Source organism: Crocodylus siamensis, chromosome 2 (genome assembly GCF_052110815.1).
Source record: "Crocodylus siamensis isolate JL-2025a chromosome 2, ASM5211081v1, whole genome shotgun sequence".
Lineage (NCBI taxonomy): Eukaryota > Metazoa > Chordata > Crocodylia > Crocodylidae > Crocodylus > Crocodylus siamensis.
The window spans coordinates 158,079,485-158,092,767 of NC_143396.1; the positions used below are offsets into that span (position 1 = coordinate 158,079,485).

The 13,283-nt window shown below is 44.6% G+C and overlaps 1 long non-coding RNA gene across 2 annotated transcripts in view; it reads left to right on the forward strand.

The window, feature by feature from the left end:
• LOC149870960 (uncharacterized) overlaps positions 1-13,283 on the forward strand; it is a 41,530-nt gene that overhangs the window by 13,731 nt on the left and 14,516 nt on the right. The window lies entirely within an intron of this gene.

The following is a 13,283-nucleotide window of genomic DNA, read 5'->3' on the forward strand; positions in this document are numbered from 1 at the left end:
GGACCAGTCACTTTTCCTGTGGCTGGCCTGTTCCTGGCAGAGCTCCCTCACTATTTGCACTGCTTTGTCCTTTGTAAACTTGAATTTTTTGTTGCCAGTCCCACATTCTGAAAGTATTGTGTAGGCTTCCCTTGAGAACTGGCACCGTGATGCATTAAGTGTCATGTGAGAAGTGTTAATCTCATTTGCAACTAAATTTTTTATCCTGCATCATTTTCCTGTGAGAGCCCATTATGAAGTTGAGTGTCTGATAGGTTTCAGCAGCAGAGTTTTGATGAGCATTTTCTACATTTGATGAGGTATATCATGCTTTGTGATAGGCATATGTAGGATCCATAGATTCTGAAGGTTTGCTGTGGCAGTGTTTTGTTGTAGGAAAATGGAGATATCTTGGCAGGCTTTGTATTTGCTGTATAGTCAGGGTCTTGTTTCAAATGGCATTTATTGATCAGAGGGAAGTTTGCTTGTGATAATAAGTTGAGATGTGAGGATACATGTGGTGAGACTGGAGAGAGATTTGAAGACCAAGGGGCCTTCAGAGTATTTCAGAGTTTGCTGTATGATCCTTTACTAGCATAAGATGGAATGTTTGATTATCTTATAGTATGCAGTGTGGGATGATATACGACACGAGGGATGTGCAGTCACTGGGGGTTTTCATTTTGTACTACAGTACATTCATTAGTCAAATTTAGCAGGTTTGGAGTAGTTAATTTGTACACATTTAAATTGTAGCTAGTGTATATATCTAGTAGATACCTATATTGACATCTATGTAATAACTGTCATCTGGAAATTTTTCAGAATCTGTACCCATCCATGATTACTAATAATCTCTGCTGGGGCGGAAAGCAACGATAACAATTGTCATATACCATTCTATTACAATAGGATATTTGGGACTAGACTGTAGAAGCACTGTTGAGGAAAACACCACTCTTACGAAAATGCAATGGGATTGTTTGTATCCTCACATGAGACATGGGACCCCAGTTGTTAAGACTTTTTCTGAACTATTCTACACAGTATATTCTAAAGTCCATCAGAAGGATGAAGGGGGTGGGAGGTGGGGGGGGGGTGGGAGTTAGCTCATTTGATTTTCCCAATCCCCATGCACTTGCTGCATTAAAGACAATTTTTTTTCTCCCTAAATTCCCTCCCATCCCCACCCACTCCCACTCCTCTTCATCTCACCTAGTAAAGTCCTCCACCACATCCTAATGTCCCTCCCAAACTCTGTACTTCTCTTTCTCACAGGGGAGCTGGGGCCAGTAGCAGATTATGAGTTAGTGAGGTCCTGTGCGCTGCTTCATTTTTGCACCCCCACCCCCCAGGACCCAGCCAAGAAAAAAAACATTCTCTCTTATCTCCCCCCACTATTTTTCATTATTTTTTCTTCATCCTCCTCCTATATTATAAGTAAAAGGAAGTAAATGAAAATAAAGTGAGGTACCTTGATTGTTTTTGTAGTATAACTTTTTTTTCACAGAGCACTTGAAAATTGCTGAGAGTCTCAGTGGACTACTTAATAATCGTTCCAAATGTTGTTTGTACCATTAGCTAACAATTGTAAAGTGCTTTGGACAGCGCTTTATAAAAAAATCAACTTAATAACCTTTCCTTGGTCCACCTGAATGGAGTTCTCAGACCACAGTTTGATAACTTATGGTCTAGATGAAAGCTTGTATTTGTATTACGCTAACATGAAAAATGTGTAAAAATAGATGACACTTGAATGGAAAAATAAAAGTTAACTTCCTTTGAAAAAAACTTACTCGATTTGGAAAAAAAAATGATTCAGATAGCTTTTTTCTACACTTTTTCTCAACAAAATTATCAATTAAATCATTGTAAGTAATATTTTGTGAAGAGGCACTTTCAATTGTTAATTTTGCTGAAGTTGTCAAATGTTCCCGACTCATCATATTTCGCCAATAATTTTTAACTCTTTTCAATACAGAAAAAGAAAGTTTACCAGAAACATTTGTGACAGGTATTGTTAAAAACATTTTCAGAATGGTTTCCACAAGAGAAGACTGAAAGGGGAACTGGTGGTGGTCTACAAACTCACCAGTGGAGACCAGCGGAAAATAGGTGAGGCTCTGTTCCCCCAGGCACCACCTGGGATAACAAGGAATAACGGCCACACATTGATTGAGAGCAGGTTCAGGCTTGGTATCAGGAAGCATTACTTTATGGTTACAGCTGTGAGGCTCTTGAATGGGCTCACAAGGAAGGTGGTGCTCTCCCCTGCCTTGGGGGTCTTCAAGAAGAGGTTGGATAGATATCTGGCTGGGGTATTATGATCCCAGCACTAATTCCTGCCCAAAGCAGGGGATTGGACTTGATGATTTGTTCAAGTCCCTTCCAACCCTAGAAACTATGCAACTACATTTGGAAAGGTTGCCTGCAAACTGTCACGTACAAGTCTATGCAAATCAATTAGTGATCTTGAAGCACCGACCTCATCATTTTCGATAAAATGAATGAAATGTTCAAAAAGATTTTCAAAAAGAATGTTCATCTTCAAAAAGATCTGTATTTATATCCTCCAGGTGGAATTCATTTAATTTCTTACTGTAGTGGCTTTTAGCATTTTCATCCATACTTCTGTCAACAAACATGCAAAATAAATCAATAGCTTTCTTTAGAGATTTACCTCTACTCTGCAATTGCACTATTATTGTCTCACAAATAACATTGATGGTTTCAATGATGATCTTCTCTTTCCTTTTTAAATTGATTTGATTGTCTCTAGTTTCATTGAAAAATGACTTCTTGCTTTTTTATGTTTTTCATCAGATATATCAGAGGAACCTACATTTTCTGTTAATGTTAGTGCCTCTGCTTCTACCGAGCTATAGTTATTTTGAACTTCCATGACAAAACTTTTAACTGAGGCTAACAATTGTGTAGCATTCAATAAATTTGTATCAACCTTTTGCAGTGATTTGCTGACAGCATTAATTCTTTGAAATAAACAGTCCACAAAAGAGTAAAAACAGCAATATCATACTTTTCAAACTTTTCTGGTAAGGATTTTGCTTCAGTTTTCGCAACTAGTTTTTCGGAATTTGGCATGGCTATGCCTAATAAGATTTTATTTATATCACCATAGCTCATTTTCAAAGCCAAAACAGCATCTTCATGAGCAGACCACCTGGTGTCACAAATTGTTTTGACTGTCAAAAGTTTTTCATTTTTCTGCTCCAAGCGTGATTGTAGCATACTCCATCAATGTGTGGAAACCGAAAAAAAAGCATACACATTTTGAACAAAGTAAAAAAAATGTGTAGCTCCTTCACATGATTTGGCTGCAGCATTGCAGATTAAATTTAAGGAATGGCTGGAACATGGTATGAATAAAGCAGAGGGGCTTGCGTTGTTCAGTCTTGCCTATAGATCTGAATATTTTCCTGCCATATTTGTGGCATTATCAAAGCTCTGCCCACAACAGTTTTTTATGTCCAAACTTAAATTTGCAATAATTTCCAAAATAGTTGTCTCTAGACATTCAGAATGTGGGATTTTAGCTGGACAAAAAAAGGAAATTGCTCTACAACTTCACCATTGCTCGTCACATATCTTAAAAATAATTGGTCTACATGACTTGCATCTGGTGTTGAACTGACTATCATGAAACATTTCTCCAATTAGAATGTCTGTCAACAAAAGTTTGTTTTCCTTTACTATCATCAGGGAATAATTTGCAAACATAACAGTCAACTGCCTGAGTGGTTTTCGAAAAAAATCAACCAAAATCTCATTTCTGTTGTCCCATTTTTCTTCATCCTCAGAAAATGGGACTCATGAAGACCTCTAAATTGCTTTCATCCTCCAACCTCATACTCTTTTCTCAAATTTTTCACATGACCTATTTTTTTGGTTTATTTACTAAGAAATATTCTATCATATCCAATGAAACTTTTAGGGTAGCTTTCTTCCCTTACTTCGACAAAATTACCAATATTTTGTAGTTCCATTGTCACTTCAGAGTCCACTTGTTCAACTTTTGCAGTTGTTGTGGTATCCCCACACCTTAGCAAGTGATCAGATGATTCAGATGTTTCCTCGCCCATACTTCTTGATGAATGTTCACTATTTGATATTTCAAGCTTTTTAAAATAAGATGACAAACTGTCTTTTTGCTTAGCTTCATCCTCTTGCCTCGCCTTCATTTTTTCTGCATTTTTGACTGGCAGACTCATAGTGTTGCGTCATTATTGCTAAAAACTGACCTTGATTTTAGGCAGATTAAAAATATCTGAAAGAGTTGGGGCACAGCCAGGGGTGGGTCTGGGTGGGCTTTGGACCACCCAATTTGGTTTAGCACAGTTAATCTTGCATTTTATCAGGGTCTGTAAAAACAGGATTTTGAACCATTGCATACTAGTGACAAATCACAGGCATTGTTGCAAAGTGCAGGGGAGGGTGCTTTTGTTCAATTGGATAATTGATCAAGCAGACAGATTTTGATTGACAAATGATGATTTCCCTTAGTTGCTGTTATGCTATTGCTGAGACAGCAAAAAAGGTGAAGCAAATTCTTTGCTAGACTACTTAAAAAAACCACAGTTTAGAGCAGTTTGCAGAAGAAGTTCACAAAATGCAGAAAGCCCAGACCACTTTGTGACTTGCAATGCTTCTTACGTTCAGTCATTTGTCAGATTTGTCCGGCATTTTGGGGCCCCTGTCATCAGGGGCCTTGTGCCACTTCACGGTTTATTTCACGGTAAATCCGTCACTGGCTGGGGCTGAACCTTAAAATCAACTCATCCTCTCCTCCCCTTCCCCTCCCCTCCCCTCCAAATAAGATATTATGCAATTTAAAAGGATTAAAACAAGAATACCAGAAACCCATCTGCCTTTGTTTCCATTTCCACCAAAGGGCACCCTTTAGATTTTGCAGGGCTGCAGGCTTGCCCTATTTTCCCCTCTAGTTCCTGTGAAACCTGTCACTGAAGCATTAACACCTCCGTATCATACCAAATTTTCTTTCCACTATTGTATACTTGGCTGAAGTGTTCAAGGTTTGTTAGCTGATATCAGTTGCAATGTTTGCAGAGCAGCAATCACCATGAGCAAAAGCAGTAGGAATTTCAGGGCGTTATTTAATCTTTGCTAAGCATATGAAACTCTGAGGAGTCAGAGCAGAGATTTAATACTTCATTGCTGTCTCTGTGCCACTGCACATATGTCACGGTTCGGTGCAACTGTGCTTTCCTGAGAATCTTTACACCTCATCTCCAAGCTTAAATTTTCCTATTGATTTTAAATTTGCAGCTGGATGAATCCATCTATAATAACACAGTATATTAAATATAGTAGCATAACTGAGGGGGGGCTCCTGGAGCAGCAGCCCCATGTGCTGCCTTTGGAGGGGGTACAAAAGCAGCTGCCACCCATAGGTGGTGTCTCGCCTTGCTGACACCACAGGCAGTCCAGAAGCCAGTGCTACCCAGGGTTCAGAGCTGCTTGTTACACCTCTGATTAAATACATTACCCTTTAAAATTCAAGCAAAATGTGAATACACAGGATAACTTACTAACTGGGATATACATTTTTTTATTAAGGACCTGATACTGTAAGTACTAGGGATTGGACTCCTACACAGTACATTCAATATGGCTCTGTAGAAACGTGGGGACTCTGCCACAATCTGTGAACCTGCAGAAGCAGCTCCTATTTTATGTAGCTAAAATGGAAAATAGGTGCCTTCATGCAGTGGTTTTCGTTTCTACTCCTTTGCAGGACATAGGCTGTATTGTTCTGCATCCTTGTAATAGGGTGGTCTGTCCTCTTAAGAGGGGGCAGCCAGCCCTGTTGAATAGCAGTAACTGTGGGGGAACTGCTAATAAGGGTGTGACGGACTGGAAGATTAAAAATCCAGGGAGGCAAGTAGAAAAGTGGACTGTGGGGAAGGAGTTGCGGGGCAGGGGGTAGGTGGGAGGTGCTACAGCAAAGGGCCAAGTTATTGTGCTGGGGAGCAGAGTCCAAGGGATTCCTTTTTGAGTGCCTGCAACAGGGTATCAGGGTTTGAATTTTCAGGGTGCTTATTTGTCTATTTGTTTTGTGAGGAATGGCTGAGTTACTCCCCAGGGAGCAAACCTGTCTGCCAAGGCAGGCAGGCTAGGCAAGCTGCTTCCAATCCCCTTGATGTCTGTTAGCTTCTACCAGTGTAATTGAGAGCACATTTGGCTTTTTAATTCTACGCAATTTTATGCCACCAACTTTCAAGTAGACCTTCCCATTAAAATCAACAGGGAGTACTGCCTGAAAACTGGGTGGTGTGATATGGTCCTTCATTCTTATCCCTTTCTATACACTAGAGCATTTGTACTTGATTGCTGAACTGCTTCAAATAGAGGATCATTATATACTCAGATATTACAGTGATGGCAGAATTAATGGTCTGATAATGTGCCATTTTTTCAGGAATAAGAAGAGTAGAAACTAGGAAAATATCAGAAGAGTTCAAAAGGGGCTAGCAAAGATCAAAAGAAGCAATAAAGAGTAGTTAGCTCCCAAAACTACAAGTGTCTGTTTCTGCATAATTTAAAGACCAACTCCAGAAAAGCCCACTGTAAAAAAGTACCTATAAAAGGACAGCACTAAGTGAGGAGAACTAATTGAATTATATAATGTTCAGGAATGAGTTAAAGATTATATTTCTAAACCTTGAACAAAGGAAGGTTTCTACATGGGATATTTTGTTATTGTATCACAGGGGATATTGGTTTGTATAAGGCAATAGGGCAATGGCTGGTGACCTTTCTAGGGTGTAGGCTGGAGTGACGCAGCTCAGGTTGGAGATGGATGGGCACCTGGATAAAGCTACTATTGATGCTGCTTCTCTCTGTGTGTGGCCTGGAGAAAGTACCTGATGCTGTTGCTTCTCTGTGCTGTGGCATGGAAAAAGTGACCACTGTTGAAGCCCCCCACTGCTGAACATCAGCTTAGTCCCATACCTGTGCGCTGGTTCAAATGCTTCTTTGGGGCCAGATCCTGCCCTTGAGCTGTATGTTTCCAATATCTGCAATAGGGAATACAGACTATTCAGGTCACTGGAACTGGAAGTGAAGTTTCAGTAGCATTTGTAATGGTGGGCAAGGGAAGTAAAAGCCTTGGTGCTGATTAAGGGGAAGGGGTGCAGCTATGCTGCTACTCGGTAGCTACAGGTTCTGGCTGTGTGGAACTCGTGAAGGAGCCGGGGTAAAAGAAGGGAGGCTCTAGGGTAGCAGCCAGGGCTGAGCTCCAAGGGAAGGAACCAGGTGGTGAAGAAAAGGGGGTACCCACTACCCCTCCTCTCCCCTCTCCCGCCACTGATTTAGAGTTTTTCTGTTTTCACTTGGGATAGCACTCAGCAGCTCCTGTGGTGGTGAAGGTAAAAGGCTTAACATTTTGCCTGAGAGACACTTTCCTATGTAGCTGTTGGGATCCTTTAGAGACCTCTTTCCTCTACCCCCCGGGTCCTGGACAGAAGCCAGTGCATATAGCTTTACAGCATCAAAAATAATTTACCCTTCCTTTAAATGAAAGATAAGACTCTCACACAGTCACAAGGCATCAGCAGCTAAGGATTTTTAGGTAGAACCCCAGATATCACAAGTCAGGGATAAAGCTGTATGCCTGTAATTAAATCTAGTGAAATGTCCTCAGGGCTAAGAACATACCCGAGCCTGAATTGATTCAATCTTTGCAGGTTAGTCTAGCCTGTGTAGATTGAACCAGCAAGCAAGTGAATAGACATTCACTTTTGAGTCTGGAAATGCAAGCATGTGGCTGCAGTTGCTCAGGCTAGCAGCTGGGATATATTAGAGCGAGCTCTCCCTTCTCTTCCACAGTGGCTGGGCTGGAGGGAAGCTGAGTTGAGGGAGCGTGTCCAGGCCCCAGCAGGCCTGAGTATGATTGGAAAGGGGTTTAAACCCCTACCCTGGCCTGCAGGGACCCCAGTTGGGGTGTGCCTGGAAGGCAGGGTGGGGAGGGGGGTGCTGTGCTTGCCAGGCTTTTGTGGGGGGAAAGAGTGACTAGACACCAGCACCCAGTGCAGATGTTGGTGCAGCATGGCCTCTAAAGGTGAATGGGGCAGGGTTGGGGTTTATTCCCCCCTTCCTTCTCCTCCCCCACAGGCTAGGGTCTGCCTGGCTGAGACATAGCAGCCCCTGTCAGGGTCCCTTTCCCCTTGCTGCTTCAGGGTGGGGGCATAGCCAGATGCTGGCTGGCATGGCCCCCTAAGGAGAAGGGGGCAGGGAGGGGGTGTATTCCCCCCTCCATCCCCTCTTCCACCAGGGGACTGCAGCTGGGGTGTGCCAGCCTTGGCTACTGCCTGCACCACTTTCCCCCATCCAGGCAGACCCCCAGGATGAGAGGAGAGGGAGAGGGATTAACACCCCCCACCTCCTTTGCTTTAGAGGGCTATGCCGGCTGGCATCTGGCCATGCGCCTGCCTCTGGAGTGGCAAGGGGGGAGGGACTCTGACAGGGGCTGCTCTACCTCAGCCAGGCAGACTCCAGCTGGGGTCCCCCAGGGGAGGGGGGAAGAGGGGAATAAACCCCTTCCCTCCCTCCTTTGCCTCAGTCAGATGCTGGGTGGATGTCTGCCTACACCACTGCCCCTGGAACAGTAAGGGGAGAGGGACCCTGACAGGGGCTGCTGTGCAGACCCTGGCTAGGGTCCCAGGGGGAGAGGGAAGGGAGGGGGGAAGAAGCCTCCTACCTGCACCTTTCCCCATAGGGGGTCATGCCAGGCCACCATCTGACCATGCCCCCACCCATGCTCTGGCTAGAGAATTGAAGGGCAGAGCCAGCTCTACTCTCTGGAGCAGACAGTGCAGCCCAGCCCAGGGCTGAAAAGCATGCTGGGATGCTGGGGGACTTTGATTTAACTTAAACCAGGAAGGGGTCTGGGACAGAAGTGCCATAAACTGGTTTGACTGTAACCAGTTAAGTCTGATATTACATTCAACCAGGCTTATCTTAAACCAGTTTTGGCCATTTTGAAACTAGTTTATGTGCACTGAGCATCTGTTCTGCTACAGGCTTAAGCGAGTTTCTGACCACTTAAACCAGTTTATATGTAACTTCTGTCCTTAGCCCAGATATTTATACTGAAATGTCCTTAAATCCTTGAATGAGTTTCTTTCCAAGAGCATGTTTTTTTTACAAACAAGAAGATACATATTTTAGCCAGACTTACTTTTGTTTTACATTAAGGAAATCAGAAGTCAAAGTTTTGACTTTAGTGCCAGTCCCAATTGATCGTAAGTAGTGAGTTAGGCATTGACAATTCCTTTTCAATGAGACTGCTTTAAGATTAATGAGATTTTAAAAATGTATTGTATTTTGGCTTCTCTATTTCCCGTTGATTTATGAAACTATAGGATGCAATCAACTTATATTTTCAAACTTTTCTCTGCCATCCTGAAGGATGGAAAGCCATTTTAAAAATGAAAGCTGAGATTCTTATGTAATTGTATGACTCCAGGGACCAAGGCTTTAAGAAATGCCAAGCATGCTGAGACTTGTGATTAAATGAGAAAAGTTGGCAGCATACTTAAGAGTTAGCAAAATGTGCTTCCTTTTCTGCAAACTAGAGATGAGTTAAAATCTAGGCCACTATACTATATAGGAAAATTTGGGTTTGGATTTAAATCCAGACATTGTAGCTTGCTTGCTAATTTTTAAATAAATTAAAAACACTCTCAACTCCCAATACATACTCACTCTCTCTAGGACTGATTATGCACACTGAATAATTGATTCATACTATTGTTATTTATTACCTGTAATATGGGGGGAGGGGGGATAGAGTTGAGGAGTCCCGTACAGGGGGAAGCCATGGTACTATCAAGAGGTGTAAATGCATAAGTTTGTAATCACAGTGGTGGCAGCAGTCACCTGGAAAATTAATATTTATGAATAATAACTACATTTGCAGAAATCAGGAATGATTTCAAAGTGATTTTATAAACTACAGCAAGGCAATTGTATTGATAAATATTCTATAACCCGTTTCAGGAGCTATAGTAAAAATATTCACAAAATATAATGCCTTCCTTAGGAGATAGATTAGCATGACTACTGAATACTCAAGCTGACAAATAACAATAATAAAAAACCTAGTAACATAGTAATAAGTTACTCTTGTTTATACTTGTCCTCAGTTAAGTACTACAGAACACATTTGGTTTCTCTGACTGTATAAGTACTACTATATGTAAGTATCAGTTGAACACAATATTTTATTGAGATATTCACAGTTTTAAAGCAAGTTGGAAGCCTACCAGTGTCTCAATCATTATAATAAAATAAATTCTAAATACCAATATATTTTAGCATTTGATTTTGTTTTCTTCTATCATAGAAAAATCAGAGCTTCCCCTGCCTCCTTCATTCACCAGGACGCAGGGCCAGCTGTAGATGTCTACCCTGCTGCTTTGTGGCTGTGAGCAGCACTAATATGCTGGTGCCCTGCCCGTGCCCGTGCCCATGCCATTTCTCCTCACACCTGACCCACAGTCTCCTGCTCCCCCCAGCCCTGTTGGTGCCCTTCACTCTTGACTCACGTCTTCCTGGCTCTGCCGGTGCCCTTCACTTTGGACCCCCATTCCTCCACCCACCCAACCCTGCTGGTGCCCCTTACTTCCGACCTGCTGTACCACGCCCCCAGGACCCAGCCCCTGAGTGTGTGAGGAAGAGGGTGGGTGTGTGGGAAAGGGGTGTGAGGGCACGGATTATGTGTTGAGAGGGCAGTGGGGGGGCACAGGTAATGCACTGAGGGGCAGAGTGGGCACGTGCCTACCCAGATTTCTATGCCCACATTGAGGCACAGGGCACAAGTGCCCTGGAATTCACCATCCAGCGCAAGGTGGCAAAGGCCTGCAGCAAGGCAGCAGCCCTAGATTTCAGAAAGGTGGACTTCAATGAGCTAAGGAGAATAGTCGGGGAAGCACTGAGGTCCCGGAGGGGAGGGGAGCCAGGTGTCCAAGGAGAGTGGTCGCTCCTTAAGGAGACGATTCTCCAAGCCCAAAGGGAGGTAATCCCAACACGGATCAAAGGGAGCAGGAGGGCACAAAAGCCCCCATGGCTTACCAAAAGCATCCGGGAATGTCTCCTAGCTAAAAGGGAGGCATACACCCAATGGAAAGGAGGGGCCATTACCAGGGAGGATTATATTGCAATTGCTCGGGGATGTAGGGGGGAAGTCAGGAAGGCCAAGGCAGAGATAGAACTGGAACTAGCTTCCCAGATCAAGGACAATAAGAGGTCCTTTTTTAAATACATAGGGGGTAAAAAGAAGGTTCTGGGTAATGTGGGGCCCCTGCAGGACAAGTTAGGAAATTTGGTTGTCACACCAGATGACAAAGCCAACATATTTTACAATTTCTTTGCCTCCATTTTCCTAAGCAGGGACCGGAACAGTCCCCCCACCGCTAGGCCTGCCTCAGGCCCCATGGGAGGCAGACCTAGGCCAAGGGTTAGTGAGGAACTAGTTAGGGAACTTCTGGAGGGACTGGATGTATTCAAGTCAGCTGGTCCGGATGATCTCCACCCCAGAGTACTAAGGGAATTGGCTGAGGTCATTGCAGGATCTGTGGCACGGCTTTACGAGCACACGTGGTGCTCTGGTGTGGTGCCAGAGGACTGGAAGAGGGCCAACGTGGTTCCCATCTTCAAAAAGGGGAGGAAGAAGGACCCGGGAAACTATAGGCCAGTTAGTCTTACCTCGATCCTGGGCAAGCTTTTTGAGAAAATTCTTTTGGCGCATATCCATGAGGGGCCAGCAGGAGAGATCATGCTTAGGGGCAACCAACACAGATTCATTAGCAGCAGGTCCTGTTAGAACAACCTGGTGGCCTTCTACGATCAGATCACCAAATCCTTAGATGCAGGGGTAGCAGTGGACTGGAGAGCCACACCCAGAGAGTGGTAGTGGATGGGTCATTTTCAACCTGGAGGGATGTGAGCAGTGGGGTTCCACAGGGCTCGGTCCTTGGGCCCGCACTGTTCAACATCTTCATCAGTGACTTGGACGAGGGGGTAAAAAGCACCCTGTTCAAATTTGCTGATGACACTAAGATGTGGGAGGATGTGGGCATGCTAGAAGGGAGGAATAGGCTGCAATCAGACCTAGACAGGTTACGAGGGGTGGGCGGATGAGAATAGGATGGGTTTCAACACTGAGAAGTGCAAAGTGATGCACCTGGGGAAGAACAACTGGCACCATACCTACAGGTTGGGGAACTCCCTTCTCGTCAGTACAGAGGTGGAAAAGGATCTTGGAGTCATCATTGACTCCAAGATGAACATGGGCCAGCAGTGTGGGGATGCAGTCAGGAAGACCAACCGTACCTTGTCATGCATCCACAGATGCATCTTGAGCAGGTCCAAGGAGGTGATACTCCCCCTCTATGCAGCACTGGGTGCCACACTTCAGGAGGGATGTGGACAACATGGAGAGGGTCCAGAGGAGGGCCACTCACATGATTGGGGGCAGCAGGGCAGGCCTTATGAGGAGAGGCTATGGGACCTGAACCTGTTCAGCCTCCACAAGAGAAGGCTGAGGGGGGATTTAGTGGCCTGTTACAAACTAGTCAAGGGGGACCAGCAGACACTGGAGAAGTCCCTGTTCCCCCGAGTACTACCAGGAGTGACGAGGAATAATGGTCACAAGCTGACAGAGGGCAGATTCAGACTAGATATCAGGAGGCACTACTTAACGATCAGGGCAGCTAGAATCTGGAACCAACTTCCAAGAGAAGTGGTGCTGGCTCTTACCTTGGGTTTCTTTAAAAGGAGGCTAGATGTGCACCTTGCTGGGGTCGTTTGACCCCAGTACTCTTTCCTGCCATGGCAGGAGGTCAGACTAGATGATTTACTCAGGTCCCTTCTGACCCTAGAAACTATGAAACTATGAAACAAGGTGTGGGGCATGGGGCTGCAGTCTAGTGGAACCAGCTCTAGGCAGGAGCCATCTCTGGGGCCCAGTGGCAGGGAGTGCCACACCACCATGGCCACCAAGATGAGGTGACCCCTGCCCACCTGGCAGCAGCAGGGACAGAACTCTGCACCACTGCTGCACATCGCTGCCTCCCATGCCAGGTCCTGCCAGCTGGGCAGCAGAGGCAGCTCCTGCTCAGAGCTGGTCTGGCCAAGCTGCATCATCACTCCCCACCATGTGGGCAGAAATCTGGGTGGGCACATGCCCCCCTCTCATGTTGCTTCCCCCCGCCCCAGTAGACTTACCTGGAGTAAGCTGCAGGAGCTCCTCTCTGCCACACTGC